This window comes from Podarcis melisellensis, assembly GCF_964234715.1.
Source record: "Podarcis melisellensis genome assembly, chromosome: 5".
Classification (NCBI taxonomy): Eukaryota; Metazoa; Chordata; class Lepidosauria; order Squamata; family Lacertidae; genus Podarcis; species Podarcis melisellensis.
Window position 1 is genome coordinate 59,341,608 of NC_138537.1, and position 26,455 is coordinate 59,368,062.

Here is a 26,455-nt window from a genome sequence, read left to right on the forward strand (position 1 = left end):
AATTAGAAGGAAGTCATGCATACAGCCTACCTCCCGCTTCCCCAACTCACAACAATATGCTGAACAAGCTGTTAGAATAATTTCCTGAGTAGAAGGCTTAAATGTAACTCAACTGGCTTGGGAACACAAAGACAGCAGCAACCATCCCAGTTGGGACACTGGTAAAGGGGGTCACAATGGCCAAGCGGTCTCAAGCTTCATCCAGACATCATGGCCTACACATGGAACCAACTGCCTTATCATCAAACTCCTTTCTGCCGTCTGACCTTTGTGTTAAGCACATTGACACGACACAAGACATTGCCCCAAACACTGGTCTGCTTTCCTTGTTAGCTCTTTGGGATCATAGCGATCAAATGAAAGCTGACAGTGCTCAGTAACCTTCTGCTCCTTTGTGTCTATTTCAGCTATGCTGAAACAAATTGAATATACTTTAAGAGCATATCACAAACAAAACAAAGACCTTGCTTTGCTTGCTAAGCCACAGAAGAAAGAATTTCCAAATATTTCAGTGATTGCCATGAGAAGACACGTGAAGTTGGAGGCTGTGTTGTGGAAATGCCTTGCCACCATGTTGCAGGAGGGATATGTTGGGCAGAATTTGATGCTGTCGTTTCGTTTTTTCCATGTGCAGTAGCCAGACACTACTGGTTTTTGTTTGCTTTTATGTCGGTGATTTTTAATGTGAACCGCCCTAAGACCTTCAGGTATAGGGCGGTATAGAAATAAAATTAATATTATTAATAATAATACTGCATAGTGATGTCAAAAATGCAGCTGCTTGCCATTTGTGAACACACAAGACCCTAAACATATTTGCATTACAGAAAGGCCACAGATTAGCCATCCCTGTTTTATATATTCTATTCATATAATTTATATAAACTGCTAGATTAAAAATAACAATAATCTCCAAGCAGTGTACAGATAAACTTTTAGATAAAGCATGGCTAAAACTATTTACATGCCATTAACATGCCCATTTTTTATTTAGTTGATTAAATATTTTATATTAATTTAGAAATCATGAGCCTCTGGTTTTGTTTTTTTTACCTGAGATTTTCTCCCCTGCCGCCACCACCATCTCATTGAGATTTTAACATATGTTGTCATGGCGTCCCTTCAACCATGAGGCAGTGGTGGATGAAGGGGGGTAGTCCACCCTGGGTGCCATGTGGGGGGTGCCATCGCAGCCACCCCTGCCCCCCGGAACGCTCGTTGCGCATCCACGAGACGCACCACCCAGTGTGGGAGCAGGTAGCTTTGCCACTGCCATGAAGGCAACAGTATTGCTTTGTATATAAAAAATAAGCATGAAGTCCAACATTTATCCTGAAAAACACATGTAATCATCTTGCTGCAAGAAGGACCCACACATCTATCCTCCTGGCCCTTTATTGTTCAAGTGGTGTTCAGCAGAAAGGCGCTTATTGCTGCAAGTAACACTTTCTAAAGTCTCTGCCTGTAACTTTGGGACTGTGGCTGATATGGAAACAGCTGGTATTTGAGCATCAGGAAGAGGAACAATGTAAGCAAACCATATGGAGATCATTATTTCTATACTCATTACCCGTCGTGAAAATCCACTCCTTCGATACTTTGGGAAATTCTCCATGCACTCAGCTTCCTTTAATTCACAATTGCCCAAGTGCCTATGATCTAGTTCTTGCGAATTTGTTGAACAACAAAGAGCTGTTTATGTAAGTAAGAGTCAAAAATGTTGTCTTTCAGCACTCACAGAATACAGCAGCAATGGGGGAGGGGTGTACAAAAAGGCAAAATACAAAAATGAAGGGTATCCTTCTTTCCATTTCTTCATAGGGTGCATCAAAAGTGGAGATTATACTGTTCATTTTCCAGGTTGTAATGCTTGCACTTCTGCCCCTGTTTTTAATGTTCTGTTTACACTGCATTATGGAACTGTGGCTTTTTTTTTAATCAATACACTACCATAACAAGCTAAATGTCATTCACACCAGTGGGCCTGGGGTGGTACATCATCAAACCTGTTGCTATCCTGCACCCTTTATAGGCATGTGTGCATCTGTTCCCCCATGATTTATCAATCAAAACAGTGGGAAAGACCTGCATGTTAGCATATCACCCCCAATTTCATCCTGTGATCTTCTGGGTTAACAGGGTTGCAAACAGATTTATTTTTTTGGGGGGGGGGAGCAATTAACATAGAAATGAGTGCTAAACTTCCACAAGATTCCTCTGGATTTCCACAAGCAGCTTTTATGCCATTTGAACTTGAAAATTATCACATAAGGGAAGATTGGGAAAAAGAATAAAGTACTCTCAGAATGCAACCATAGCCTGGAGGGTTTTCTCTGCTGTTGAATTCTGGTTTAACTTGGAGAATTTCTCAAATTAACATCAGAATTGAAGCATGCACATTTTTCTGGACCTTTTTGTTCCTTTGCCATTTTCCCCCTTTCCTTGTTACTGTTGCAAAAAAGACAAAAGCAGAGCCATATTGATTTAATTGACCTAAAACTGCATTAAGTTTATTTTTGTATTATGTATAAATGATGCACTCATGCGTTCCTGAGTTATAGTAAAACACCACTTAATAAATGAAACATGGACATTTTGAAGCAAATCATAAAATAACTCAAAAACACCACTCTTTTCTGACCACTCTTTTCTGAAACACCACTCTTTTCTGAAAAGGATACAGAAATCCTGCTGACTGACAACTCTGTGAATGAGAGTCCACAGCTGCAAGAAGACAGTGGAAAGAAGAGTACAATTTAAGAGGAAATCGACTTTCTGAATGTTTGTCACCTACAAGTAGTGGGATCACACACTACAGAACCACATTCATCAGAAGAAGATAATAAAACCCTTGCTATTTTCCAAGCTACCTCTCTGTTGGCATTCCCTCCACTATACTGCTGACCCTTTAGGGTGACATCCAAGATTGACTTGTCTATGCAGCTGAACTTGTGGTCTCAGCATCCAACACTTCACATACCTGGTACTTTAATAGCAGCAGTAGATTCTTAAATGGAATGGCTATTCCACAACATGTCATTAACATATAACCACCACAATGTTATTGTAATGTTATGAATGTAAATGCTATGAATATTTTTATTCATTTTATTTCATAAAAGTTATATACCGCTGGATTGTTTAAAAAATGAATGAATAAAACAGTAAGATTATAGCTTAAAACAGTTAAAAGCAACTATTTAAAACATTCAAAAGGTTTAAATCAGCAACAAATGAGAACATTAATCAATATTCTATATATCTGGGTAGGCCTGTCTAAACAAAAATGTTTTTAGAAAGCTCCAAAAAGAATACAGTGATGCCAGTTTCAAAGTGTAGACACCGACACACTAAAAGATAGACTTCTTACAATTGTGGAACAGGTATTATGTGGCACCTGTAACAACACCAGCTCTGCAAGTCAAAGTGGTTAAGTGGGCATTTATATGGTAAGGTGATCTCTCAGATAAAGTGGTCCCAGGTTCTTAAGGGCTTTATATACTAACAACTTGGCCTTGGCCCAGTAGCAAATCAGCACCCAGTACAGATCTTTGAGCAGGTATTATATGCTGGCAAGGTCTCACTCCCATTAACAATTGCCATAGCTGTCCCTTTCTTCTCACCTCCATCAAATCAGCAATGAAAAATTATCTCCCCCTGTCTCCTTCTTGCTGACACTCCATGAACAGATCAACTGCTCATTCCCAAAGTCTGCCCATTTACCAATATAATATTGCCACTTTCTTGAGATTTGTAGGTCATCCCCCATATGGATAAATTTAAATGCTAATATTATAGAAAGATCAAATTAAATCTCACAATATATTTGCTTGGATCATTATTTTAGAAGGTTGCTAGTATCCCCACAGCCACAGTTTTCAAATAAATGCTTTCTGTGCCCAAGAACTCACTCTATTGATAAGAAAAGGCTCCTGCTGTTACTCAGTATGAGATAGGCTGCAAAATAGTTTTAATTTATGCCTGAATAGAGACTTTTAAAAAGTTATATTCATGGGAAATTAGCAGTCATGGGTAGGGCTGAATGACCCCTGATTAAATCTTCCAGTCTCCAAAAGCTCACATAGGTTGGCTAGTCAAGTGAGTCTCCTATTCAACTGTTTTATTTTCCAAATGTATAGCTTTTTTCAGTGACTGCATAAATGGTAGTTGGTAACTAAGTAGTAGAGCACATGCTGCAGTATTTCATCATATCCCCAGGTAGAATGATATCAGGAAATAGGGCTGAAAAACACCTCTGTCTGAGACCCTGGAGAGTCATTGCCAGCCAGTCAAAACAGTACTGAGCTAGTTGTGTTAATGCCCATACTCAGTATAAGACACCTTTGTAAAGTTTAGCCCCAAAAGAGGAGCTGCACAATGCTTTGAATTTCTATGACTTACTACTTGTGCATTGACTCTGTGATGAGGGCCGAATAATGAGGAGAATTGGGGTAATTTAGTGGGCTGCACAATGTCAAAGCATTACAGTACTCAGCCACTGCTTGATTATTTCAAGGGATTATAGAGAAAAGTAAATCCCTTCGATTTTCCCGCACAAAATACTCTAGACCTATTTGTCTGCAATTTGGCCTGTTTAATCAACTCCAGAGGAGCTCCCGTGCCTGCAAATTTCATCCACTTGGGCCAACATTTACAAGGTCAATCTTGGGATCTGCACAAACCTCCAATCCTTGTTTGGGTTACAATGAACCTGTTCTCATTAAATGTGTGTTCTCTGAAGATTAAAATACACATGCACTGTTATCTCACCCTTTGAATGGAACTCAAGTATGCTCTGTATTTATTTATTTATTTATTTAAATAATTTATATAGCACTTAAAACTGTCATTTCTAAGTTGTTTATGATGAAGTTGCAAAGGACATAAAATGGATAAAATGAGTAAATCAGAAAAGCCATCTAAAATGCCTGCTGAAATAAGCAGGCACATGAAGTTCAGTAGAGAGGGGCCTGTTAGATCTCAGCCAGAAGGTAGTTCTACAATCTACAGAACTAAAGTGTTTGTATTCTTTCACTAGGTGTCACTATGGTGCTGGCTGCACAGCTAACAGCACTGTAGCATCAAATACTGACTGAAATTTTATTGTACAGCAAAACAGAAACCCCCATGAAACCAATATGCTATTGACCATCCTTCCCGTCCTATGGAAGGAAATTCCACCAATTATATGGCATTTTAAAACTCTTTTTCATATAAAAATGGGGGGGGGGGCACTACTGCAGATACAGGAGTCACTGAAAGGCACTACTCCAAATTCAGCACATAACTGAGACTACATGGAGATTTTTTAACACCACCCAAAACACATCCCTAATTTCCCTAGTAAGTGCATTTCTGTACTTCCACTGAAGGCATTAAATTTAAAATGTCTTTGGTGGTGGAGGGGGGAGAAGTATAACTTTGTGGGCAGTTTGCAAAAGTTAAAACTAAGAATTTAATCCTCAGAAACATATTGAGCACAACCCTACTATATTTCTACTTGTCATGTGTTTTTTCAGCATATTACATAAAGCTCAAACAGCAAAAGCGAAAGACAGTGGGGAAAGTGTAGGAGGAAATCCCAGTGTAGATAAGGTGTTTGATCTTCATGCTTTGTAGTCACAAACAAGCTGAGAACATGTTAGTTCCCTGCTTTTCTCCTCACATTTCCACTGGAGTAGTGATTTTTTTATTCAAACGTATAGCAGTGAAGATTTTGTCGCATCTCACATTAGATCAAAAGATTTTTAAAAATCTCATTTTCATTCCATTGCCATTTTAATTGTTAACACTTGCAGACAAGCAACCCAGCAAGCGCTACCATGCTCTCTCTCACGCAGAAGTGCCAAGCCGAAAATAAAATAAAAGAGATCATTATTCTTTCAGTTTTATTCCTTTTCCCCACCGTATTAAAAATACTTCGAATCCACACAAATACTTTGAACAACGACACTGATACACCGGCAGGTTTTGGTTCGTCTCAAACTGCATTATCAGTAATTATAGGGCTTACATTCTGGCTTGATCTTTTCTGACCGGCAGTGAATTTGTTATGAAATAAAGCACCAGCTATGACTTGCTATTGCACTGTGCTGAAAGTGCAGCAAATGAAAATACTGCCATTTGAGTGGGACACATTCTGAATTACAAAATGTAACTGTGCTTCAGACTGCTACTGAGGGGGAAGCAGATGAGGCTAAAATTAATGATCCAGGGGGCATAGATGAGGCAGAGTGAAAGCTTAAAAAAAAATAATAACTGCACTACCACAAGTTGTATCTAACAAATGAAAGCGAAAGAGAACATTATTCACCAGCAAGCGAGTCAAATAAACCTGAACCATTTCTGTAACACACTGCATATATAGTTTTTGAGACAGAATCCACATATTTTTGCCAGGAATATGTGGATTTTGTCTCAGAACTGGGCACTGGCAAAGTGAAAAAAAGTTTTTACTAAAGGAAGTAAGAAGGAATGATAGATACCTCTCTGAATGGAACCATGCTATCGTGGCTTAGCAGGTGTGGCCTGTGAATTATTGTCTACAAAAAGTAATTTTTGTACAAGAAAATCCACTCATGCACAAAAAATATATATAGTGGTCATTAGGGGACTTGAGCTGCTCTCATCAATTTGAAGTTACGATTTGGGTGGTGGTGGTAGAGGTGGAAATCACAATTTTATTGTGTTTGGAAAAGTTGACAGAGACTGGCAGATGACGGTGAAAAGGGAATGGTAGAGGCAATATGTTTTGGGGCAAGGTGGTGAACAAAATGCTCCAAATGGAAGGTGCAGTGAATAATATTTTTACAATAGCCACCAGAACAGACTAGGACACAAGAGGCTGAGCATCAGCACCCATCATATTGCCATTTGCTGGTGCCCCTGTATCGTGGCAGGGCCTTCTGGAACTACTGTAACACTTAGGCTGCCCCCAGCAGCCTCAGTTGACCTGGCGCCTGCAACAGTAGTGCTGCAAATACTCCTCACCTCCTGCAAATGGCAGTGTATTCCTGTAGCCAGGATCCAAGGAGCAACTGCTTGATCAGCTCCCTTGCAAGCACATGAGGGGAGGTCAACACTGGTTGCTATAGTAGTACTTCCACACAGTCCCCCAAGTTATGATGGGTGCTGGGAAGGCCCAGTCAGCATTAAGGGCAAGTACACTGCAGGCTTCCTGTCCAAGCCCACCCCCAAAATCCTGGTGGCACAGTAATGGAGTAACCTAAAGCCAATGCGTGTAAGAGGCATTGGCTTTAAACTGGTGGCCCTAATAGGATCATTAATCCTTGCTTAATCCAGGAAATATAAAAATATAGGAACTAGAGGCCTGAAAAAGGGATTTCTAGCTTTCTACCCTCAGAGAAACTGGACAGAACTCTAGTCTATTTTTTGTTTTGTTAGGGTCCTTCTACAGTCTTGGGCACCAAAGTCTGGCCTCATCTGCACTATATATTTAAAGCAGTTTCATACCACTTTAAACAGTCACAGCTCCCCCAGCCCAAGAATCCTGGTAGCTGTGATCTGTTAAGGGTGCCGAGAGCTATTAGGAGACCCCTGTTTCCATCACAGAGCTACAGTGCTCCCACAGTGGCCAACCAGATGCCCATGTGGAACCCTTATCAAAGGATCAGGTCGTCAATTAATCGTTGGGAAGTGATTCCAAAGATAAGCCTTATCAGCTCGGTTGAATGGAGATTCCGACATTTTTAGTCCTGGGCCCAGAAGAACAGTATCCAGATGAACGGCAGTCCACCTGGCGGACGCAAGCCCCACGCTGCTGTTTTGGGCAGCAGGGGGGCCCCGAGCCACTCCCAGGAGAGACGCATGGCTCGGGCGCACTGTAGGCCAGGCTCTGCAATAAGTGCAGGCCAGTAAGTGCTAACCCCGTGGTGTGCCATTTTGTCACCCCCCCCTCAAGGATGACACCCGGGGCAGCCTGCACCCCTCACATCCCCCTTCCTATGTCCTTGTCCCAAAGGCATTTATATGTCTTTGTGCATTCAAATAAGCATGAAGGCAAAATACAAATTAGGTGGCGCCATAGTCAAATGCATTAAAGAATTGTGTATCATGCTCCCCATCTATTTATAGTGGTATACATAGCACGAAATTAGCCTCTGGATGAGTGTATGAGGAGGAGAAGGATCGCCTATATACCAGTTTGATCTCCTTGCAGGAAAGTTGGGATCTAAGTGTAATAAAAAATAAAATAGACCCAAAATGTGGGCAGTATTGACTGTAGGAAAATGCTCTTAATAGTGCCTCATGATCTTGAAAGAGCTTGTCAGTAGCTGCTCCTTTTCTTGATCTCTCTCTCTTTTTTCTTCCCTTCCCTGGCTGCGTTGATGGAAGTAGCACAAACTCCACCTGGAATCTCATATCTAAATTTTTATTAATGTTTTACAACCAACAATTCATTTTAGAACCGTCAATAACTATATACAGTTGTAACCCCAGCGGTCCCTTCAGGCTCATATTGATTTATTGATACTGTAGTCCTAGCAGTGCCACCTACTGGTAAATTCTCAACAGCAGTCATTCTCGGCAAATGAGCAAAAGCTCTCTAGGGTGATGCCACATTATGCTTTAATGAACAAAAAGAGTCTCTGCATATTAGCCTTTGAACATAGACGTGCTTTCATTGCAGTGCTCTTATTACATTTCCTTTTTTTCTTTCTGCTTTCTGACCTGTGATGTCAGTATAATAAGTAACTGAGATACAATGCTGAGAGGAAGTAAAAGGCATGGGATGGATTGATTTGTAGGGGTAGACTTGATTTGTAGGGGTAGATATGTGGGTAGTCTTTACCTCCCCCCCCCCCGACTCATAGATGATTGGATGGGGTGGGTTTGACTTGCTATGTGCAAAGCAGGATGAATTCCATTTACAATTCCAATTCCTGATCTTGAGTAGAAGAGTTCTATGGAAGATATCCAGCTGCTGATTTGAATTCACTTGGGGTTAATTTTTAGTATCAACACTGGAGTGAGAAAGGGTGAAGAAGTTTATTCCTTCCATACTGGTATTTTGATGCAATGTCCATTTTGCAACTTGCCTCCCACCAAAAACAGGACAAAATTAGGGGCACCAGGGACATGGCTGAGCATCACATGTCCTACACTCTGACAAATCTTGACCAAATTATTCTTATTTAGATTAAAACTATTAAATAAAAGGTTGTATCCTTCTTACTCTAGGTAGACCTATTGAAATTAATGGGCTTAAATTAACTTACATATGATTGACAATCAATATCACCCAGTACAGCATGTCTGGTATTGAGTCAAACATAGAATGTTTAGTGCTTCTAACCCCTACTGATTTCAGTGAGAAATTTTTAAATATGTGTGTAACAGTGCAATGCTATGCATATTTACTCAGTTCAATGGGCCTTACTCAAAGGGCTGCCACCCCTGCTCACTCCACTTGTCAACCCTCTCCTCTCCCAACTACCGGTAGCTAACCCTTCTCCCTTTATACCTAACCTATTCTCTTGCCTATCTACTCACATCTTATGGATAGCCACTCCCCTCACAGCTCATCCCAACCCCTTTTAAAGGCACAGGAGGTGCTTCCTGAGTGGTTTGCTGAAGCACCCCCTCCATTAAACCTCAGTGCTTCAGTCTGTGAAGCCCACCATCCATTAAACAACTTGTATGGGTTGCCTGCCACCCTGTCACCATGCTGGAGTTGGTGTCGCCACTTGTTAGCACCACACAAACTGTAGGGTGACAACTGCCTTACATTTTTATGCATATGGGAAGAAATTGTAACCTAATTCTCCCACTGAGGTCAATAGGACACAAAGGGGCTTAATTTTGCCTCAGTCATGCCCCTTAATCTCTTCCTCACTTTTCAAGTATTACCACCGAATCCGTGAATGCCGTGCTGGTGCAAGGTCAGAATGAGAATAAGGCCCACTGCACAGCATTAAGAATCCTTTAAACAGGAGATGAGACCTTTGCTGATGAGGACATGCACAGCATGCAGGAGCATTAAGTGATTAGTATTGATTGTCATCATGCCTCAGTTGTCTCACCCTGCTGTTCAAAAACAAAATAATGAAGCAAAAATGATGAAGCAACTTAGTGTTCATGAGCTTCCTCAGACTAATTCCCCTTGTCTTTAAAGCAAACTATATTTAGATGAGAAAGAGAGAGACCCTATAAACAAACAATTTTTGATATATTTGTTTGATATATTGTACGAAGGAAAATAAAATGATACAGTAACAACTAGCTCCATCATTTGAGAGTTGATTGTACAAATCTAACCAGCTTCAAATTTCTGCCTAAAATTTCAAATTAACTATTGGCCTGGAATGATCACATTGGGTTTCTATATTTCATTTTATTATTTCATTTATGAAGTGCTTCCTATAAAACATCTCATAAAAATGATTTAACAATTAAAATGTCAGTTTAAAACAATGCCAAATTTGATAGAGATGCACACTAGGGGGGGGGGGAACACACCTCTCTTATTGAAAAAGGAAGATTTTCAGCACGAACCAAAAAGAACAATAGAGAGTGTTTCATGTGGATCACTGGTGATGGGTATAAGCCCCTTGGTCTGGAAGCAAGTCAGCAATTGTAAGCACTGATCAGCTCATTGCAAAAAAATTTGGCTTGAAATTGCTGTGTTTTTCAGGGGGCGAGGAATTTTCATGCCAACATTTGAATACCTCATGCCAGTAACAACACTTTTATCTACACCACACTTTTAAAACACTTGTAAAGCATATGACTTCCCCCAAAGAATGCTGGGAACTGTAACTTGGTAAGCGTGTTGGGAATTGTAGCTCTGTGAAGGGTAAACTACAGTGCCCATTATTTTTTTGGGGGGGGAGGGGGAGTGACTGCCAAAGTGTTTTCACTCTTACAGTTTCTGCCACTACAAAAATGGAGTAAGCAGCCCTGAAGCTTCAGGGAAATTGCATCTTTCCACCTCCAGAATAAACCTTCTCTGAATTTTCCAGCTGTCTCCTCCAACAGTATTGGGGATCTGGTAGGCAACCAACCATTCACTAATCTAACTCAGAAATGGGATTTTGCTACTGGTCTAAAATTAATAAGATATTCTGAGTGAAGAGAAGGCTCTGTCAGACAGTCTGAGGCTACTCCTTATTGGAGGAACGCATTGATTACCTCCCTAGTCTATCCCTACACCCCCTCTCTGGCAGATTTTGCAAGCTATGAGGGGCAATGGTCCAAGACACAAGTAGTTGTGTCTGAGATTCACCCAACAACATCAGGCAAGAACACTGGGCAAGAACATCAGACACCTCACCAGGACCAATGCTGGAATACAAATCCTGATGGATGCAAGTGATTTTCCTCTCAAAAAACTTAGCAAACGTGTCACAGAGGTCTTTAATGTCTGTAACATGGCAACAATCGTTCCCCAGTAATTGTTGCTATCTGGAACCAGCACTAACTTCATTGCCATCATCAGTGAGGTATCAGAAAGGATTTTAATGAAAATGTATTGGGGGCTGGGGGAGAGAGAGACGCACATTTGACATGAAAAACTCTGTGTGGTCTCTGACTTTTGCCATGAAAAGGAAAAATATATTTCAGTGTACAGGAAATTTGGAGAAGTAACACCCCCCACACACCTTCAGCAAACACTTAGTAGATGGCCTAATTAAAGTGTGCATTCTCATATCTTTAAGACCCAACAATAAATATGCCATTCTGTAACAATTCAGCTATAATACTGCAGCAGTGGCTCTTATTAAACCATTAGGTATAAATTCTGGGACAAACACATTTTCCCTTCATGAATATCAAGTAGCAGTTGATTATCTTCTAGAATCTATATAATCATACCAACATATGCAGAAAACAGCAGCAGAGGGGAGGGGGGGGGGAACCCCAGTCAGGAGTTTTGAAGGTTACTCCCCTTTCCACTCCCAGAATGCTGAATGGGCCTTCTCTCCAGGTGCTTGATGCAAAATTTATTACTAATGCAAAAACAGAGTTCGCATGAGGATAGCAGCTGGGACCAATTGAAATGTTGATTCCAGTGATACTGTACATTAAGCCCCCCCCCTCTTTGTAGCACTCTAATTTAGGAACTGTGGTGAGTTAAGGGCAGTGGTTATAAGTTTTTAAACTCACACAGGAGCCTTAGAAAATTATTTGATTAAAATAACAGCACTTTTCTATGACTTTTTGCTTTTATTGATGAACTGGCAGCTCGTTTCACCCTGTCCATGCCCAATTAAATAGCTTAAAAATGAATATAAACCTGCCCCCAAACCTCTTATCCTATGATGGAATAGGTATATATCAGGGATACCATGTCCAAGTCTGGTAGTGAGTTTGCCACATAGGTTGAGGACGGAGCCTCAGGCTTATTGCTAACAAACGTAGCAAAATATAATAAATATAATCCCTGTTATAATATATAATAATGAGGTTATAGACTCCTGAGAAGGTAGACTGTAGGTAAGGAATTCCCATTTTTCATGCTGTCACATTGATTCTAATTTTTGGACCAAATGCTGGAGAAATGGCTATGGTGAAAACACCCACAAAATGGAGCAACAACAGCCATATGGGGCGCAGGGCTTCCTACAGCAACCTTTTCCTTCTTCCCTCAGTCAGGAATGGATAATCTGACCGCTTTGCTGCTACAAGTGTTTTAACTGTTTTTAATTTGTGTGAGTTTATTGTTGTTTGATTGTTTTTATTGAGGGAGGGGAGATGTTCCTGGGAGGGGAGGAGCCCCCCATTGCAGTGATTCTTCTGAAGAAGGTGTGCTTCTTACAGAGTTTTTTTTTTGCTCCAAATGTACAGACCTGCTATCATCCTTGATTGCTACAAATTTTTGTGACATCAGAGCCCTCTTTGATGCATACAGGAGTTTATCTAAGTATCAGTACTACACCTAAACACCCTGCTCTCCTTATAATATGTTTAATAGCCTCCATGGGGACCCATATATCAATTAAGGCACCTTTTCAATTTATTAGCTGCCAACTTATGCATATGATAAGTTTCAGTCTGCCACTTATCTAGGAATTTCTCACATACTGTGTTAATTATGCAGGGTTAATTAAGATAAGTGTTGACTGCAAATGAGTATTGACTCACTAGAAATAACCTGGATTTGGCAGATTTTCTAACAGGTGCAGGGCTGCTTCCTCAATTATGAAAGAGCTGCTTCAACGTTACACATTTGGCGTATCAATAAAACCGAATTACGATTATGGTATTTTGAGAAACCCTCTGTATACAGCAGATCAGCAGTCATTTACTCTGCCACAGTCCCTAGGGGCCCTGCAAGGAATTTGATTGTGTGTAATGGGCCTCCTGGGTTTCTCATGCCTGGCTGTATCTCCACTCAATGCCACTCAAAACGCTGCTCCCAAAGATGGCAGAGTCCTCATGGCAGTTTTCTGAGGTATGAACTGTCACATGGTGCAGTGATAACCACAAGTTTAGATGGCTTTAAAAGGAGAGCAGAAGAATACCACAAACTGACTTACTCCAAGTCAAATCATTGGTTCATATAGTTCAGTACTGGCCGCAGTGGCCACAAGACATTCCCACCCAGCTCTACTTGGGATGCTGAGCTTGGATCTGGGACCCTTTGCATGCAAATAAGATGCTCTGCTACAGAGCTATGACCCTTCATCTGAAGCAAGATTAGACACATTTACAGAGGGTAAATATCTCAATAGCTATTCGTCATGATAGCTATATGAAGCCTCCAGATTCAAAAGCAGCATGTTGCTAGGGAACAACAGAACATCTGTCCCTTTAGCCCTGCTTGTGGACTTGGCAGAGACATCTAGTTGGCCACTGCAGGAAGCAAGATGCTGAACTAGCATGACTTTTGAACTCATCCAGTAGGATCAGTTTGTACTGATTTTCCAACTTGTCCTAGGAGTTTGCTATTTCCTGTGAAAAGAAAAGAAGGAACCATATTGCAGTCCAATACAAAATTCAGAAAAGATCAGATTAAAGAAAGTGTGCTCGACTATTTGCTAGGGAGGAAAAAAATAGTAATTTTAAAGACTTGCTGTTCTTACCATGGTTTAGAAGCTACCTGAATCGATTTCTCTATATTTCACTGTACAAGAGATAACTGATAATTAAAAGCTGCTACAATGTGGGGAACGGTTTGCATTTTCCATTCATGAAGTTGCCAGTTTGCGCTGTCTTAGTAATTGCATACCATCAGAGCATCTATATTCCGATGACATTCTTTATTTACATTATCAGGGTAGCACTGATCATAGCTGCCATTCAATTGATTATCAGCATTGGAGCTCTACAGGACCATCACTTTCCCAGGTGCAATAGCATCTATCTCATAATCCTGCCACTTCTTTGTTAAGATAGATATCCAATAATGCAATCCTGCTGGGAACCTCACAGTAATGCTGTGCCAGAAAGGTTCTATTTTGAGCCCAAAATTGGAATTTAAATAATGGACAGAAATGGGCTTTCTCTTTTCTTTTCTGAAGACAAAATTGATGCTCTTAATATAAATGATCATTTCAATAATCTTCCATTTTCATTTTTTTTAAAAAAGAGGAGCCCTTATGGATGAGATTGCAAGCCTATCTAGTCCAGCATTCCATTTTCCACCATAGCCAATCAGAGTGGAAATGCAAACCTACAAGCAGAGTATGGGGCCTTGAGCCCCTTTCCATAGTCATTTCCCAGCAATTCGCATCTAGAAGGATTTTTAAAAAGAAAGTGGAAAAAGATCAAAGGGAGAGGTGGGGCGTGGGGAACATGCTTGTGAAGCATATTACAAATGCTATCCGTGTGTGTGTGTATGTGTGTGTACACAGTGCTTTTCTTCTAGAAAAAAAGGTGTCAGTACTATGTACCCTTGAGTACCTCCAGAAAAAAGTTCTCTCTCTTTCTCTCTGTACACACACACACCATGTTTGATGCATCCATGAATCTATGCCCCCTGGTGTAGGAAGCCCATGTGTATCAGAGCTCACTCCACCTTTGTGTGCAGACGTTCTCCAGCAGCAAAGGATACATTAGGATTTCCTGCCGCAACTAGTACAGCACTGGACACAGGCACAGAGAATCCTTGAAGTAATTGCCCTGGAAACTTTATCACAAGGTGGAGGGAGGGATGCTGTGTGTGGGCGTAATATTAGCTGGGCTATCTCCAGTGCTATTTTTCTAGAAAAATAGGTGCTGGGACTCACCATGAACAACCCCCTCTTTCTCTTAGAAGGGCAATGGCACCCACCTGAGAGCTGCCGGAACTCACCTGAGAGGTGCTGAAACTGAGTTCTGTTGAGTCCCCCCTGAAAGAAAAAGTCCTGGCTATCTCTCAGTTGCAACTTTGGGATGCAATGAATGAGTGATGGCCACCAACTTGGGTGGATCAGGCAAATTCATGAAGGAAAAGGCTATCAGTGGCAAGTAGACATGATGGCCATGTTCTGTCTTCACTGTTGGTAGCGGCATACCTTTGTAGCCCTGTTGCTGGGAGTCATGGGGGATGGTGAGTGCTCTTGCAATCGCATCCTGCTTGCAGGCTTCCCATAGTCATCTGGTTAGTCACTATGAGAACTAGATGGACCTAATGTTCTTAACTTCACTTTCTGCTCTGGAACATACTGACCATTGCTGTGGCTAATAATTTCTCAATTAATTCTATATTAGTTGAGCGTGACGAAGTCTTTTAACATCCATTAGAAAAAAAGATAATAAACTGCAGTTGCGTGGGAGACATCACAGTCAATTATCTTAGATATAAGATAATTGCATCTAACTTGTTCCAAAAACACGTTTAACTTTTCTGCATCACCACTGAGAAGGAGTTATATCAGCTCTGAGACTTAAAATGTCAGCAGCAATCAGCAATGGCTTTATATGTTTTCTTGAGTTCTGATGGTCAACAAGACAATGATTTAAAAAGCCTGGCACAGATACAGATACTCATGTCAGAAAAGATGGCCACACATTCATCTGACACAATGTTGACTCTCCCTCCGCTGCCACCTCCTGGTGTGGAAAAAGGAAGCTACCTCCTCTCAGTCACTCGTAAATTTGCCCAGTGAATTACCTCTGTGACCACGATCTGACCACTTCTGGGAAGGGCTTGTTTCTCTCTTGCCTCTTGCCTTCATCTCGGCATTGGCTGACAGTTGTTCCTTCCCCATTGCCCACCTATTCCTCCTCAAAGCATAACCCAGCTATCCTAAATGCTGTGGAAAGGGAGCTCTGTGGGGTTCCTTTTACCCATCAAAAAGGATGGGAGTGCCTTGTTCACTTATTGGGAATTGTGGGACATCGATCTGCTTGGAAATCGATCTGCTGTGACACCTGATTACTTTACGATCGTCAATCAGCAGTTTATAACGGGTCCGGCACACTTCTTCAAAGCTGCGCCACTGTTGCTCCCTTCAGGTCACGGCTTAGCAGAGTAGAACACACAGCGGTGTAAAGCAGACTTTCTTCCTTCTTCTGGCAAGCACACACAGACAGCTCCGTCTATTTACAGCTCTTTATTAAAACATTTTAGCTACAAAAACCGGGGCTTCTTTCAGCCATATCCAAAGGCACGTCTTTCTCTCTCACAGATACACAGAGAGAAGAAGTGAAAGTACAGGGGAAAAGTCCCTCCTCCTTAGCTTCTAAAAGCTTCTGTCTCCTCCCGGCTTACGTCTGACGTCGGAATGTGACGCACACTCAGAACAACTTAACCAGTTAAGTTCTGAACACTCACACCCCCCCCTTGCGTTGGATTCCGACTGCACCTGTGGAACATCCTCAGCAAAACTCTGTGAGATCAATGCCTTCCCCAATGCCTTCCGCCCTCTCTTGGCGTCCCTGTTAGGCAACTGTGGAACCACCTCACAACTCTCAGAATCGCACTGTGCGAAACTTACCCACGCACCTGTGGCCTGGTACCTCTCTGGTGGAATACCCTTTGTTGTGCGACTGGACCTCCTAGGCACAAACTCAGGTGTTCCCTCTGACTCACTTTGATCAGCAGGTGTGTCCTCTGCATCATGGAATTCACCCTCTGACTTAAAGCGTCTTCGAATCCTCTCCATCACACTCACAGGAGAACTAGGCGCACTCTTGGGCTGTCTCTTAACAACTTGTGGAGATGCCACATTCTGCTCTTGACCCTGGTCAGTGACCTGGTCGTCATCAGCAGCCTCAGCCTCTTCTTCCGCCTCATCAGAACTGTCTTCTGGATCAGAGAGACAATCTGAGAGAACATCACGCCTGACAGGAGACTTTGACTTTACATCCTCCTCACAGAACTCAGCGTGTTTACTGATCAGCACCTTACTCTGATCACCTGAAGGGTAAGCAAACCGCCATGCACGGGCTTCTGGCTCATACCCACAGAAGATCATTTTCTGGAATTTGGCTCCATCTGGCCCTCGCAAAGCCTCAGGCGCAGAGACAATCGCAGGAGACCCAAACTTGCGCAGAAAGTGAACCTGGGGTTTGCGGCCATTCAACAGAGAAAACGGAGTGTCACCTACCAGCGAATTGTAGGTCCTATTCCAGGTGAAGCATGCAGCTCTAGCCGCCTCCAGCCAAAACTGTGGAGGTAACCCAGACTCTGTAAGCATCACCTGTGCTGCCTGAACCAGAGCTCCACTCCTCAGCTCTGCCACCCCCCTCTGATTGGGTGAAGTAACTGTGTGACGTATCCCTTTCTCGTGAAAGAACTTCTGCAAAGCAGAACCAGTGTACCTAGCATTTCTGTCACTGATGATCGCTTGCACTCTGGTGGAGAACCTTAGTTCTACTCCCTCAATCCAGCTCTTGATCAGCTGTGCTGCATCCTCCTTGGATCTGAGACCATGAGTCCAGGAATTCTGCGAAAAATCATCCAGAAAAGTCAGCAGATACCTGGCTCCCCCTAGACTCTGTTCCCTGACAGAATTGGACAGATCTATGTGTACCAGCTCAAAAGGTTTGGTGGTAACCCGTTCCACCTTTGGGTAACTGCACCCTCTCACCTTTGCCTGCTTGCAAGTGTCACAATTTATGGCACTTCCACAATTTTGAATCCTACACCCCTTGGCAACCTCGGGCAGAGTCTGCAAGTCCTCTACCGACCCATGAATTGTTCTCTGATGCCATACGCATGCACATGAGGCATCATGAGCGGGAACTGTAGTACGCTGGTTGGGAACTGTAGCACGCGACGCTTGTGCTTTCTCAACCTTCCCCTCACCCCCAAGAGACGTTTTAAGAACGAAAAGATCATTCTGTCCCCATTTCACTTCAACAAGTCGTCTTCCTTCTCTGGAGATTGTGCAGGAATCCCCCTGGAAACAAACCTGAAAACCCTTTTTTAACAAATAAGGCACAGATAACAAACAGTGATGAACCCCTGGAACAATACAAAAATCCACCGCCTCCTGCAAAACAGAAAGATATACATTAGTACGCTTATTGATTTTCGATCTCTGTCAATTTGCGAACTTTACAGTCTGTCCCTTTGAAACTGCCGTGCAATTCCACATCTCGACTGCAGGGGTCTCTGGAACCATGTTGCGGTTAGCTGCAGAGTCAATAACAAGGCTGAGCTCGAAATTTTCCACTCGGCCGTCTTCGAACAATGCCATGCTTGCAGAAACTTGATAAGACTCTTCCTGTTGTTTCCCCTGACCACTGGACTCAGTCCCACGCCTGCACGTCTTGCCAGGCTGGTTGCCATGGAAACCCGCTTGGTTCCCATGAGAAGTGTCCTTGACAACATCCTGCCTCGGCTCTCTGCTCTGGTGGGGGCTACTGCCACGCAGACGTTGAACTCCAGTGGAAAAACACTGCCCGGGGCTCCTGCCAGCTGGCTTGGCCTTCCTCCTTCTGGAACGGCGCCTCCCACCAGCCTGGCCCCCCCTGAAGCTGCTCTTCGCTTCAGCACAAGTGAAAAGTCTTTTAAACTTGCCTTTGGAACTCTTCGCCCCCCCGATCTGCTCACTAGCACTCCTAGAGGCCAAGACATCGGGAACAGGGCCTGCTAGTCCAGCCTCTCCAGGACCCAGTCCATCACACAGACGTGTAGAAGCATTACAACAGCTCCCCAACACTGTCCCAGCCCCCATTGGGCTTTCTGGGCATCCTTCAGCCCCCCCGGGCTTCTTCCAGCCCCCTCTGGCCTGACTCCCGCTGAGCTTTCACACACACTCCTCAGCGCCTGCCAGGCGGCATGGGCCGATTCAACGCCCTCCAGATGAGGCTTCAGCGATTCATCAACGCATGCTCTGAGCATATCCAGCTCAAGTTGCATTCTCTGCTGGCTATCTTCAGCCCACGCAGCCCCACAGCTTGCAACGCCTGTTCCAGCTGCTGGCCAGCTAAGGGGTGATTTTGGCTCCCACTGGTTTGCTTCCCAAAGCCCCTCGACTAGGAACCATCCCCTTATTCCTCTGCTCCATATTGCCCAACTCTTTAGAGTGAGCTTTTCCAGAGGTATATTCTGGCTTTTGGCCATCTTCTCCCGTTCTCCCAAGGTGCCCCAAGCTGTACTTACTCCGTACTCAGTGCTCAGTACCAGCTCCCGCGGCTCTCCCTTGCTTGGAGTAACGATTCCAGCTGCTTTTAGCTCCAGCTGCTTCTCAGCTTCCAGCCAGCTCTCTGTATCAGCAGCTCTCATTGCCTCTTAGAAGCAGGCAATTAATCATTCTTGCTCTCTGGCATCCAGTCAGCTCCCGTTGGCCTCCGACGGCCCCTCAGCCTCAGAACGCTAACTTCAAAGCATTCCTGAGGCTCACAGCGTCTGCTTTACGAGCGTTGGCTGACCTCCATAACCTCTTGGACATCGATCTGCTTGGAAATCGATCTGCCGTGACACCTGATTACTTTACGATCGTCAATCAGCAGTTTATAACGGGTCCGGCACACTTCTTCAAAGCTGCGCCACTGTTGCTCCCTTCAGGTCACGGCTTAGCAGAGTAGAACACACAGCGGTGTAAAGCAGACTTTCTTCCTTCTTCTGGCAAGCACACACAGACAGCTCCGTCTATTTACAGCTCTTTATTAAAACATTTTAGCTACAAAAACCGGGGCTTCTTTCAGCCATATCCAAAGGCACGTCTTTCTCTCTCACAGATACACAGAGAGAAGAAGTGAAAGTACAGGGAAAAAGTCCCTCCTCCTTAGCTTCTAAAAGCTTCTGTCTCCTCCCGGCTTACGTCTGACGTCGGAATGTGACGCACACTCAGAACAACTTAACCAGTTAAGTTCTGAACACTCACAGTGGGTACATAGATGGGTCTGAGTAACCTATCATGCAGGGTCCCAGCAACCAGCCCAGCTACACTGGCATAATGAGGTGGTCCTAGTTGCAGCAGACACTGCAGACCAACCTACCTAGTTTCTCATTCATTATGTAGCTTTTGGTAACTGATCAAGCCTTACTCATCTTTTGTCATCATCAGTCAGTGACTTGGTCTGCCATCTCCCCTACCTGGCAGTTGCACACCCTAAAATTATGGAAGAGCAGGCTGTTGGAAGCAACCTTTGCTAATGTTCTATCATGCTCCACTTTTGCATTATGTAGGCTAAATACAAATTGTTACCATGGCTTAGGAGAATTTCAGAAGGATCTTCTTCTTCTAAAAAATCCTCACTGTACTGACACTGACTCAGAGTGCTAGTTTGCAAAGGGTGGAGGTGTCTCATATCATAGCAGGTTGCACAATTAAGATTAATGAGAACATTATAAATAGCAATTTTTGTACTAACTATTGCATAATTTAAAGGTGAGGTTAACCTTGACATTTTACTAGCATGCATGGTACATTTCAATAAAACTTTTAGTAAAGAGGCACACTCAGGTATGTTCTGGAATCATTAAAAAGAAAAATCTCCATACAACATCTGTCTTGGATACTAAAAGTCTTTAAAAGTCCATTCACCATCCTGACAAACTTTTCTTATCTTCGTTTAGGAATCCCTATAAATCATGCGATACCCAGAGTTTCAAAGAGTGGTTTCAAAGCGGGTCTTGTCACCTGGGCAGCCCAGGACCTCCACACGTACTGCCCAGGCTTACATCCTGGGAAGGTCATTATGGTGCTTCTAATGCAGCTGTTTGACCCTAGAGGTGCACTCCAATGTTTCTTGAGACAAAGGGATGCCAAGGAGGTGCAAACTACAGTTTCCAGGATTCTTTGGGTATATATGGTTTAAGTGTGCTGTAAATTTATGATGCGTACACAGCCTATGACTTAACTGGATATCACCTGATATGTGCTGATGGAAGCAGTTCAGGTGCTCATTTGTTAATCATTCATTTGTTAATCATTTGTTAATCGGCTCCTGCAAGGGAGATATGTGCATGGAAACAGTCTTTTGCATGTGCGGCTAACGTGTCCAACTGCATTATGACACTGATCCGAGTCCCACTGAGTTGGATGGATGTGGCTTTTGATGCAACTCGTGTGATTTATTCCCATCCTGGGCTACTAGTGGTCCTACATACAACTAGCTGCCTGCATCTAGAGCTGGATTTGGGTCACTTAGTGGTGCATTCATACAGATTAATGCATTTGTGAATCTGTTCCATCTTAAAGCCGCCTTGGATTTTTGAAATGAATAACAATGATTATAGCTTGTGTATGTTTCAAACACAGAGGTGTCTCATACAATCTATATGCAGATTGCAGTGATGGTTATTATGTGTTAAAAGGCAACAGTCATTTTCTTTCTCCATGAAATAGAATAGCGTGTCAACCTTTATAAAGACATACTTTCATCATGCATATTTTGTCTGAGTTTGCTGACAGCCTTATGAAATATTAGAAGTTCAAACTCATTAACAGGTCACTTCATCAGTCACATTATTTTATGCTGCAAAGGGGACTGATATTTATCCATCCATCTTCAACTTCCAGACAGGATAACAGAGAATACAGGTGCTCGGATTGTGCATAGGAGAAGGCGTAAATAATGGAGGAAAAACCCCATAAAATAAATGAGTACTTGATGAACTGTAAAATAAGAGCAGCCAAGGACAGGTGTAGGATATAGTCACTTACTATGCCCTTCTGTATTTTCTATGAGTCAGTGCAGCCTGGTGTTTTGTGTGCTATGGAACTGGGCAATTGGCCATAACAACAGAATTGCCCTGACATTGGACAGATGAAAGCTTACGCCTCGGAAATGCATTAGGCTTGATACCCAAATTAGGGATTTTTTAAAACTCTATGTGATTTAAATTGTCAATGAAATAGGAAAGAGGTTGAGGCTCTGTGCTACCAGACTCAACATTTGATACTGTCTTTGCACAGCCTGTGTGGCCAGTGACCTACTTAATTCAAAGACACAGGCAAAAGAAGGATGTTAGATGACAGATAGCAAAGTGTTAATTAGATGAGAGCATGATCACACTACAAAGAGTGCCGTGCATGTGCTGGGTCGTTAGTCAGCAGAAATTAGAACTTCACTTTGGGCACTTTATCTTTTGGGTTGTGGTTTGTTTTTTAAGTTGCCAATTATCAAATGTTTCTGGGATGTTATTCAAACAGATAAGTATTAAGCCCATATACGAAAGAAAAATGTTAAATGTACCAGCCATTGATTATAATTCAGATCATGGCTACAATGCTTTGACTCCATGTGCAGAGGCAGGAAGGCTTCTGAATACCAGTTGCTGGAAAACATAAGAGGGGAGAGGGCTCTTGTGCTTGAATCCTGCTTATGGGCTTCCCAACAGGCATGTGGTTGGCCATTATGAGGACAGGATGCTGGACTAGGTGGCCATTGGCCTGATCCAGCTGGCTCTTCTTATGTTCCTACGTTAATGAAATTGACTGCAATGCTATTTCCCATCCATACTCTGCAGTGGTAGGTTTGGTTCATGGTATCAAGCAGAAGATTATGCAACTCATTCCAAAATAATAATAAAAGCTATGAGAAGAGGCTATAAATGGTGTCCATCTGCAGACAATGTGCCTCGACAATGGCAATAAGACTTACTATGGTAATTGTGATATGGTAAGTCTCCTAATGGATTTTTAAAGCGGGCAGGATTAGATAGCACAATATCATCTCTGAGCTGTGCTAGATAGTGGACCTCTGAGTGCCTGAAACAAGTAATGGGGGCTGGGATCTGCCCTCCAAAGGAAAGAGGTACACATTCCTATAAGTAAAGAAGTGAATGCTATAGCAGCCTGGGAGTCATTTTGGACTTACAGCTGTTCACGGAAGAACAGGTCAATTCTGTATCCAGGGCAGTTACCAGCTCCATCTAATATGCATGCTCTGGTTATCTCCCGCTTGGACTATTGTAATGCACTTTATGTAGAGGTACTTTTAAAGGTGACTTGGAAACTACAACTAATACAGAATGTGGCAGCTAGACTGGTGACTGGGGGCAGCCACTGGGACCATATAATACCTGTCTTAAAGCATCTTCACTGGCTCCCAGTACGTTTCTGAGCACAATTCAAAGTGCTGGTGCTGACCTTTAAAGCCCTATATGGTGCTGGCCCAGTATACCTGAAGGAGCGTCTCCACCCCCATCGCTCAGCCCAGACACTGAGGTCCAGCTCCGAGGGCCTTCTGATGGTTCCCTCACTGGGATAAGTGAGGTTACAGGAAACCAGGCAGAGGGCCTTCTTGGCAGTGGTCCCTGTGGAACACCCTCCCATCAGATGTCAGGGAGATAAAGAACTACACAACTTTTAGAAGGCATCTGAAGGCAGCCCTGTACTGGGAAATTTTTAAATGTTTGATGTTTTACTATGTTTTTATATGTACTGTAAGCCACCCAGATGACGATGGTGGTGATGATTACATGGTGAAAATGGTGAGATATAATCTAGGTGCCATTATTATTATTAAAATTTGTATACCACCCTTCATCTGAAGATGATAGGGCAGTTAACAACATAAAAAGGTCAGGTACAAACTAGGTCAACATTACAAAGAAGCTCTATTTTTTCTTGCTTTATTGCAGAAGTGTCAGCCAATCACCCTTTAAGACCACTAGCAAATATCTTGAAGCACCAAATCAAATACTGAGACTATAAAATTATAAAAACAATAAGTAGCATTTTCAGTGGACATCTGAAACATGTTACTGATGAGCAAGGGTGGTGAGACCATTTCAGAGAAAACCCCACCATGGATATTGGTTTCACTAGATTGCAGTCTTCGGATTGTGGCATAGTCAGTCTCCTCTGATGAGCTCATTAGTTGTACAGGTATACAGCAGGGAAGGTGATTTGTTAGATAACATCCTGGAACTGACAGGTGTCCTGACATTTTAACAGCTCATTTGGATTGGTGCCTTATATTATCCCCCCGCCCCTTGGTTGATGAGAGCTTTCTTTTGGCTACTTTTTAATCTCCATGTTTTGAGTGGTATTTCATTCTTAGAGGCAAGCAAGCAATATACCTTTACTTTACTATAGATCTCCCTTCCTATTAGAACTTTTACTTAGGCCAGCATCCAATCCGTTCCATGTGAAAATAATAGGAAGCAAATAAAATATAGGAATAAAATAAAATATCAAGGCATCATTAGCATTCTCTGATCCAATGCTAAACAACCCCATAGCAATGCATCTCAATGCATCTAGATTGTGCTGTGTGAAAGATATCTTTGTGCTCTAAAGCCCTGTATCTTGCACAGTTTCCTAACACTAAAAGGAGAGACCTGGCATAAGTTTCTTATTTGAACTAAAAATATAAAGGCGGAAAACTGCAGGACAAAAAATAACTGCTCAGGCTGACCAGAAAAAAGGAACATATAAAAGAGGTGAACTATTTAATATAGTGTCTAGTTCTAAATTACTGAAATGCTGGACACTGATGGGGTTCCCAACCATCTTCCAATATATATAAGTCTCTGAGTGCCTGTAGCAGCTAATAGTACTAACAGCTACTACAGAAACCCCTGGCTGGAGAGTTCTCCTTCAGCTTTCTACTTGCCCCGTGCCCCAGGCAAGGAGAGACCCACAGCACTTGTCTCTTCACCATCTGTCAATGCTTCACTTTTCCTGGCAGAAAAGAACAAGGCACTTGCTCCTGGCTGTTTCTCTTCCTTGTTCTCTCACTCGCTGACTGCTTTTCTTTACCGCGTTCCATCTGCAAGCAAGTGTGCATGGTGGCAACTTAATTATATATTAGCAAGATATCCTCATCAGTTGTCCCAAGTATATGGAGTCATTGCTTTAAACAACAATTGTTGATAATTTGGTTAACAATGACTCTGCTGATGGAGTACAGCAGGTTAGAGGGAGCAGTAGAGAATGCCATTACTTTAATGCTTGGTGGAGCTGCAGCACATCTTTCCCAAGCAGAAAACCCAAGGCTCAATCCGTAGTTAAAATGGTGGTGACATCTGGGTAGGTATTTGGGGCACCACTCAGCAAAATAAGCAGGAAGGCTTCTAACTGAACCAGGGCTGGCTTACTGCATGTTGAAGTAAGTGAAGAAATAGACAGTGCCATGTCAAGAGCTCTCTCCCCTACCACCCACCCACCCAGGAAGATCATAAGTGCAGGACCTAAAATTATCTAACAGCAATATTGAATGGAAAGGATGCCAGAGGGGAGGACTGGGGCCATGGAGAGCTGCTGCCAGTCTCCAAGGCAGCAGGATCCATTCCAGGTAGTAGGACACATACCCAAAGTCTCAAAGAGCTGCTGCCAATCAAAGTAGGTAACACTAGATTTGATGGACCAGTGCTCCATATAAGGAAGCTTCATGGATTCGATATAAAAACAAGTCAGCAGTGAGTCTTTTCCACAACAGATGATTTGCCTTCTAGCTGTGCGATGGGGAGCCTGCGACTCCGCAGACCGCCAATTTGTTGTTGGACAACCAACTCCCATAAGTACCAACCAGCATAGCCAATGATCCAGGATCATGGAAGTTGCAGTCCCTCAGCAACTAGTTCTCCCATCCTTGTTCTGACTGAAGGATTGGGGGATGGAGATTATGATTCTTCCCTTAGGACAAATTGTGCGAACTTTGTAATTTCATTTTATTTAGAATGCAATGTGGTTAAAAACAAAGAATAACATTTTACCTTTGATGTCACCTTTGAACACAGTCTTCTTCAGGCACACTCCCCTTAACATAGAGTAAATTATAGTTTCTGTGTGTGCGTGAAAGTGAGAAGGGTTCCATTATGCTAGGAAATATTTTAATTTTCAGGCCAATATTCAGCAGGTTTTAAAAATGGATTCCCGTTTCTATGCCAGCAGCTGTATGTTTTACTTATCCAGAGGATGTGTGCTACACATTTACAATATCTGATTATGGACCCACCCTTGCAATTTAATATCTAAGTGGGACTGCTCTGGCAAGCCATTCATGTGCCGTTTCATAAAGGCAGCCAAAATGATATATGGAATGGAAAGGACTGTAGATGGGGAGCTTAAAGTGTTTAAGCCAGCTATGGGTTATTATTATCAAATTAAACTGATAATCCTTTGGCGGTCATTAGACAGCCCTGAACTGGAAGATATATGCT